The following is a 6,263-nucleotide window of genomic DNA, read 5'->3' on the forward strand; positions in this document are numbered from 1 at the left end:
GCCTCTGAGCCTGCGCGTCCGGAGCCTGTGCTCCGCAGCGGGAGGGGCCGCAGCAGTGAGAGGCCCACGTACCAAAAAAAAAAAAAAAAAAAAAAATCTACAAATAATAAATGCTGGAGAGGAGGTGGGGACAAAGGGACCCTCCTACACTGTCGGTGGGAATGTAAATTGCTACAGCCACTATAGAAAACAGTATGGAGGTTCCTTACAAAAGTAAAAATAGACTTGCCATATGATCCAGCAATCCCACTCCTGGGCATATACCTGGACAAAACTATAATTTGAAAAGATACACGCACCCCTGTGTTCATAGCAGTGCTATTTACAGTAGTGAAGACATGGAAACAACCAAAATGTCCATCAACAGATAAATGGATAAAGAAGATGTGGTATATTTATAAAATGGAATACTACTCAGCTATAAAAAATAATGAATAATGCCATTTTCAGCAACATGGATGGACCTAGAGATTATCATACTAAGTGAAGTAAGTCAGAAAGAGAAAAACAAACATGTGATATCACTTATATGCAGAATCTAACATATGACACAAATGAACTTATCTAAGAAAAAGAAACAGACTCACAGACATAGAGAACAGACTTGCGGTTGACAAGGGAGAGGTGGGTGGGAAAGGGATGTATTGGGATTAACAAATGCAAACTGTCATATATATGTGCAATCACAGCTGTATGCCAGAAACTAACACAACATTGTAAATCAAGTATACTTCAATAAAATAAATTCAAAAAACAACAAAGTTGCTTGCTTGGAATTGTACACAAAAGTGTGTTTGATATAAGAACCAGTGTTTTGGTTATGTGTGACTTGGTGAAGGAATTTCCTTTGGTATATACAGTAAATACAGTCAACATGAAGATGTGGAACTAGAATGGATCCTGGTGACACAATGGGGTCATCTCCTCCTTAACCTTCCACATCTAAACCCAAGACAATGATCCTGAGATCCTAAATTGTCTTTCCTCGTCCAACTGAGCTTTATCCCTGCACTAAACTGTACATAGGAAACAGGACTTGGGATAATATACAATGTACATAAGAAGGACTATGGACCATACCTGTTATGTAGCAATTTCAGCTAACTGGGATATCCCTCTTCTTGAGCATTCTTATTAAGCAATATCTTACTGTATAAAAATAAAGTTGTAATCTTATGTCCCAACTGACTTAGTCTTCCTTATTTAAAAGATAATGGTTTAAAGTGGATAAATTGTAAGGTGTCTGAAAATTATAGTATTTTAGAAGCGTCAGGATCCACTAATTAGGGAAGGGTGGTAAGTAGCTTCATTAATCCCATTTTATGGTGATCCAATATATTGAAGAGACTTGCACAGAATAACGACTACCACATTTATTCAAATATAAGGCACATTTAAAAACACAAAAACACAACCACCACCACCTGCCAGTTGAGAAACAGAGAAGGGGTTGCAACAGAACCGTTGCTGGCCTAGGCCTATGTGAATAAGCCATGCCTGGAGGGCTCATCCAATCGTCAATACAGTTAATGTTCCTGGTAGAACCACAGACAATATCTTAACTTATTCTTATATTCTTAACTTCCCACTAAGATTTCTTTAAAAAATTTCATGAGGAGACCACACTGCAATGAAAAGTTATTGCACGTGAAGTAGGCAGCATGCCTCGTGCTGACCAGAGCAGTTAAAGGCAATAGAAAGGGCTGGATCCTTCAGAGTTAAGTCTGAGCATTCTCAAAGGCCATTTTGTGATTGATCATGAAAAGTCGTAAAAGACGATCACTTAGGCATAAACCATCTACTTGTCAAAAGCGTCTTGCTGCTGTTCCTGCCAATGCAGGGGACATGGGTTCGAGCCCTGGTCTGGGAAGATCCCATATGCCGCGGACCAACCAAACTTAAACGTTGTTACTGAAAATAAAAGTGGTAGCCTAGGTAATGAGTGCCATAATAATAAGTTAGACAAAAAAAAGTGTTTTCCTCCACCACTACCTTCCCTTTCCCAAAGCTGTTAATAAACTGATGGTGAATTTTACATTAAACGGTAATTTAGAATTAAAGAAAATAGTGATTGATGATAAAAATAGAACTAAAAATCCAGGGCTCCAAATTTTATATCTAGTAAACTACTAAACATTTTTATATCTTTTCATTTGTCTTGCTCCTGTCTTTTGCAAAGTACCCTATTTAAATATCTCAAATTTCTGATGAGATATTGTAAGAGGGAATTGCCTTTTTTTTTTTTTTTAAGATTTGGTGAATGAATTTCCTTTGATATTTGTTTAGGTACATTTGTTACTGTTCTGACACATAGAGCTAGAGCTTGAGAAATCATCGATCACTTCCCTACTTTTGGAAAGGCCTGCATCATCCCAGAATAGATTTTTACCTAAAATTTGAAAAGAGGAGTCCATCAGCCACTGTGGAGAACAGTATAGAGATTCCTTAAAAAACTAAAAATAAGCTACCATATGATCCAGCAATCCCGCTCCTGGGCCTATATCCCAATAAAACCATAATTTGAGAAGATACATGCACCTCAATGTTCATTGCAGCACTATTTACAGTAGCTAGGGCATAGAAGCAACCAAAAAGTCCATCGACAGAGGAATGGGTAAAGAAGATGTGGTACATATATACAACGGAATATTACTCAGCCATAAAAAGAACAAAATAATGCCATTTACGGCAAAATGGAAGGACTTAGAGATTGTCATACTGAGTGAAGTAAGATAGAGAAAGACAAATGTATGTGGAATATGTGGAATCTAAAAAAAGTGGTACCAATTAACTTATTTACGAAACAGAAATAGAGTCACAGATGTAGAAAACAAACTTACAGTTACTAAGGGGGAAAGTGAAGGGGGAGGGATAAATTGGGAGACTGGGGTTGACATATACACACTATTATATATAAAATAGATAACTAATAAGGACCTACCGTATAGCACAGGGAACTCTGCTCCGTACTCTATAATGACATATACGGGAAAAGAATCTAAGAAAGAGTGGATATATGTACATGTATGACTGATTCACTTTGTGATACACCTGAAAATAGCACAGCATTGTGGATCAACTGTACTCCAATAAAAATTTTAAAAATAAATAAAATACAATAAAATAAAAATAGAGTCCACCACAATCCCACACGAAAATGAAAGTCAGTGGTTTTCAAATATTAAAGCATGCATCAAAGCAGTATTGTTACCTCTTGATTTCTCTTTTTGCTATTCACACTACATACATCTCCCGTCCTACACTGTTCAATATGGTAGCCACTAGCCATGTGGGACTGTTTACATTTAAATTAAATGAAAGTAAAATTTCAGTTCCTCTGCTGCACTAGCTGCATTTGAAGTGTGCAATTGTCATGTATGGCTAGAGGCTACTGTATTAGACAGATACATACAGTTTCCATCATCATTGAAAGTTCTACTGGATGGGACTACAGTTTAGTTAAGAAAATCTCTTCAAGGATTCTTGGATGTTATTTAAAATGAACATGGAGGAAAATGAACTTGCCTCAGGTTGTAATCAGTAGATGTAGACATTTACATGCTAAATGTGAAAGATGAGCTAGTCATAGAATTTTATAGCTCTAAGGACCCTAGGAGATAATTTAATATAATTCCTCTTATTTTACTGTTGTGGAAACAGTAAAGGTTAAGTGTTTTGTGTAATGTCACCTAGGATTTTGTGACAATCATCAGTATTGGTAGTGACACACATTCACAAATTTTGAAAGAAAGCATGTAAAATGAATTCTTGCACTAAACTAAGCCAAGTTCCCACTTGAGCGGATCCAACCTGGCTAATGTTTCCCCTAGAGACCAAATTCAAAGTTCCAGTCTGAGAATTGTTGATTTATTATTTCCAACCAGTCACTCTAACTATTCCAGCGTTTGGTTGATTCAATCAGGAATGCCCTCTAAATATGCTGTAAAGTAATTTATTCAGGTTTAGCAAAACATTTTACTTTTGTGAGGCATCTGTTTAGCTAGACTTATTACTGGCTGAGGGTTGAGGATCTATAGAGTGAAAGAGTGAAAGAGACTACAAAGTTGAAGCCTAGGTGTTGCTTTTACATGTTTCCTCATTCAGCTGGATACTGAGGCGTCAGGCAATTTTGCATTTAAATCTCACATTAATGTTTACTAGTACTGTGATGCTTAGTCCATCTGGGCTGCTAACAAAACCCCACAGTCTGGGTGGCTTATGAATAACAGAACTTTATTGTTCACAGTTCGGGAGGCTGAAAGTCTGAGATCAAGGTTCCAGCATGGTCAGGTGAAGGCTCTCTTCCTGGTCGCAGACTTATTGTATCTTCGTATGGTGGAAGGGGCTAGGGAGTTCTGTAGAATCTCTTTTATAAGACCACTAATTCCACTCAAGAGGGCTCCACCCTTATGACTTAGGAACCTCCTAAAGGCCCTTCTTTCTCATACCATCACTTTTGGAGGGTAGGATTTCAACACATGACTTTTTTTTTTTTTTTTTTTGCACTACATGGGCCTCTCACTGTTGTGGACTCTCCCGTTGCGGAGCACAGGCTCCGGATGCGCAGGTTTAGCGGCCATGGCTCACGGGCCCAGCTGCTCCGCGGCATGTGGGATCTTCCTGGACCGGGGCACAAACCCGTGTCCCCTGCATCGGCAGGCGGACTCTCAACCACTGCGCCACCAGGGAAGCCCAACACATGACTTTTGGCAGGGGACATGAACATTCAGACCGTAGAAGTGACCTGGCACAAAGATTAGGCATATTCATTACTGTACCCACTTGCCCCTTTACTGCAGTAGGCTCCCCTGTCCTTGCTCCTGCTAAGTCAGACTGTCCATGTTTATTGCTTCTCCAACATCTTTAACCAGGGCACAGGTGTATAGGTGTGTGCCTAGGTGGAGACCTGATCCAAAGGCAGCTGACCTGTAAGTGGGCCTATGACATAGGACTTGCATGGTGTAGTTCACAAGAATAAGCCAGGTATATGGTATTTTGAAATTTCCAATGAGGATAGTAAGAGACAAGAACAGTTAGTGGCAAGGGGAATGTCCAGAATTGAGGGTTGCCGAGATGTGGAGAGAATTGGTGCAAGATTTTGAGCTGTATACAAGCAGAAACAATAAAACATTCAGAAACTGAAAGCAGAGAAAGTTGGCCAGTGGCAGGGGACGGAGGGCAGGCATTTGGAGAGAGACTGAGAAAAGGTACAGAGTGCTTCAGAGAAGCTGAAATGTGCTCACAGGAGACAGGCAGCCCTTGAGCGAGCAGCTACAAATTCTGAATGAGACCCAATTGTAGTTTGTTATCCTGATGACATTCCCTCTTTGAGTTTCCTATTTGAGCTCTGAATCTCTTTATTTCTCCTTTCAGTTCTTTTTTTTTTTTTAACTTGAAGTCATTTATTAATTTTATGTAATTTGCAACCAAAGCATTCCTATCTCAATCTGGGGTAAGAATACCAATTCCAATAGCTTGTTGCAAGGACAAAAAGGAAAAATAAAGATGGCAACCTTTCAGAAACTCAGTAATTCTTTAAGGTAGTCAATTAATGAGGTTAAATGAAACAGGTTATTTCCCTAAAATGAATGGAAAAAAAGTTTAGTGTTAAGATAACATTAGAGTTTTCTGAAATTTCCAATTAGTCTTCTTCAGTTTCCAGCATCTATTACAAATAGTGCCCAGAGGCCATGTGCTAGTAGAAAGAGACCATCCGGAAGGGTGGATTTTGGACCACTTATTTGGTAGAGATTACTGTTGCCCAGCCATATCGGATTCTCCTCTACTTTCTGGATATATGAAATACAGTGTTTTCCAGATCCTTGCTCAAGACCATATTATTAGTTCCAAACAATAGCCTGAGTAGAATTTACACGTCTTTTCTGAGTAAGAGCCATGACTAGCCCTGACAAACCATCAGCTGTCTTTATCTGTCATAGTGATTCCAAAAGGCACATGTGGAGAGGATGAAGCCACAAGATGGAAAACTACAAAAGTCTATAAAGTCATATGTTAGAAGAAAGTCATGCCTTAGAAGAGAGCTGCCCTGGTGAGCTACCCAAATTGCAGCAGAATTGTATAAGCAAGGAACACTTTTAAAGGCTAAGCCACTGTGAGGTTTGGGATTTATACATTACACAGCATAAACCATCCTATCCTGACTGTGGTAATTTGCAACGTCTAGGTGAAGTTGTTACTATTTTTCCTAGTACTCTGACTTCCTCATGCATATACTAGAAGAAGTTAGACTAGAGTTCCTCCAA

Source organism: Delphinapterus leucas, chromosome 8, assembly GCF_059928025.1.
Source record: "Delphinapterus leucas isolate spDelLeu-1000000601 "Yukka" chromosome 8, BTC_Dleu_Yukka2, whole genome shotgun sequence".
Lineage (NCBI taxonomy): Eukaryota > Metazoa > Chordata > Mammalia > Artiodactyla > Monodontidae > Delphinapterus > Delphinapterus leucas.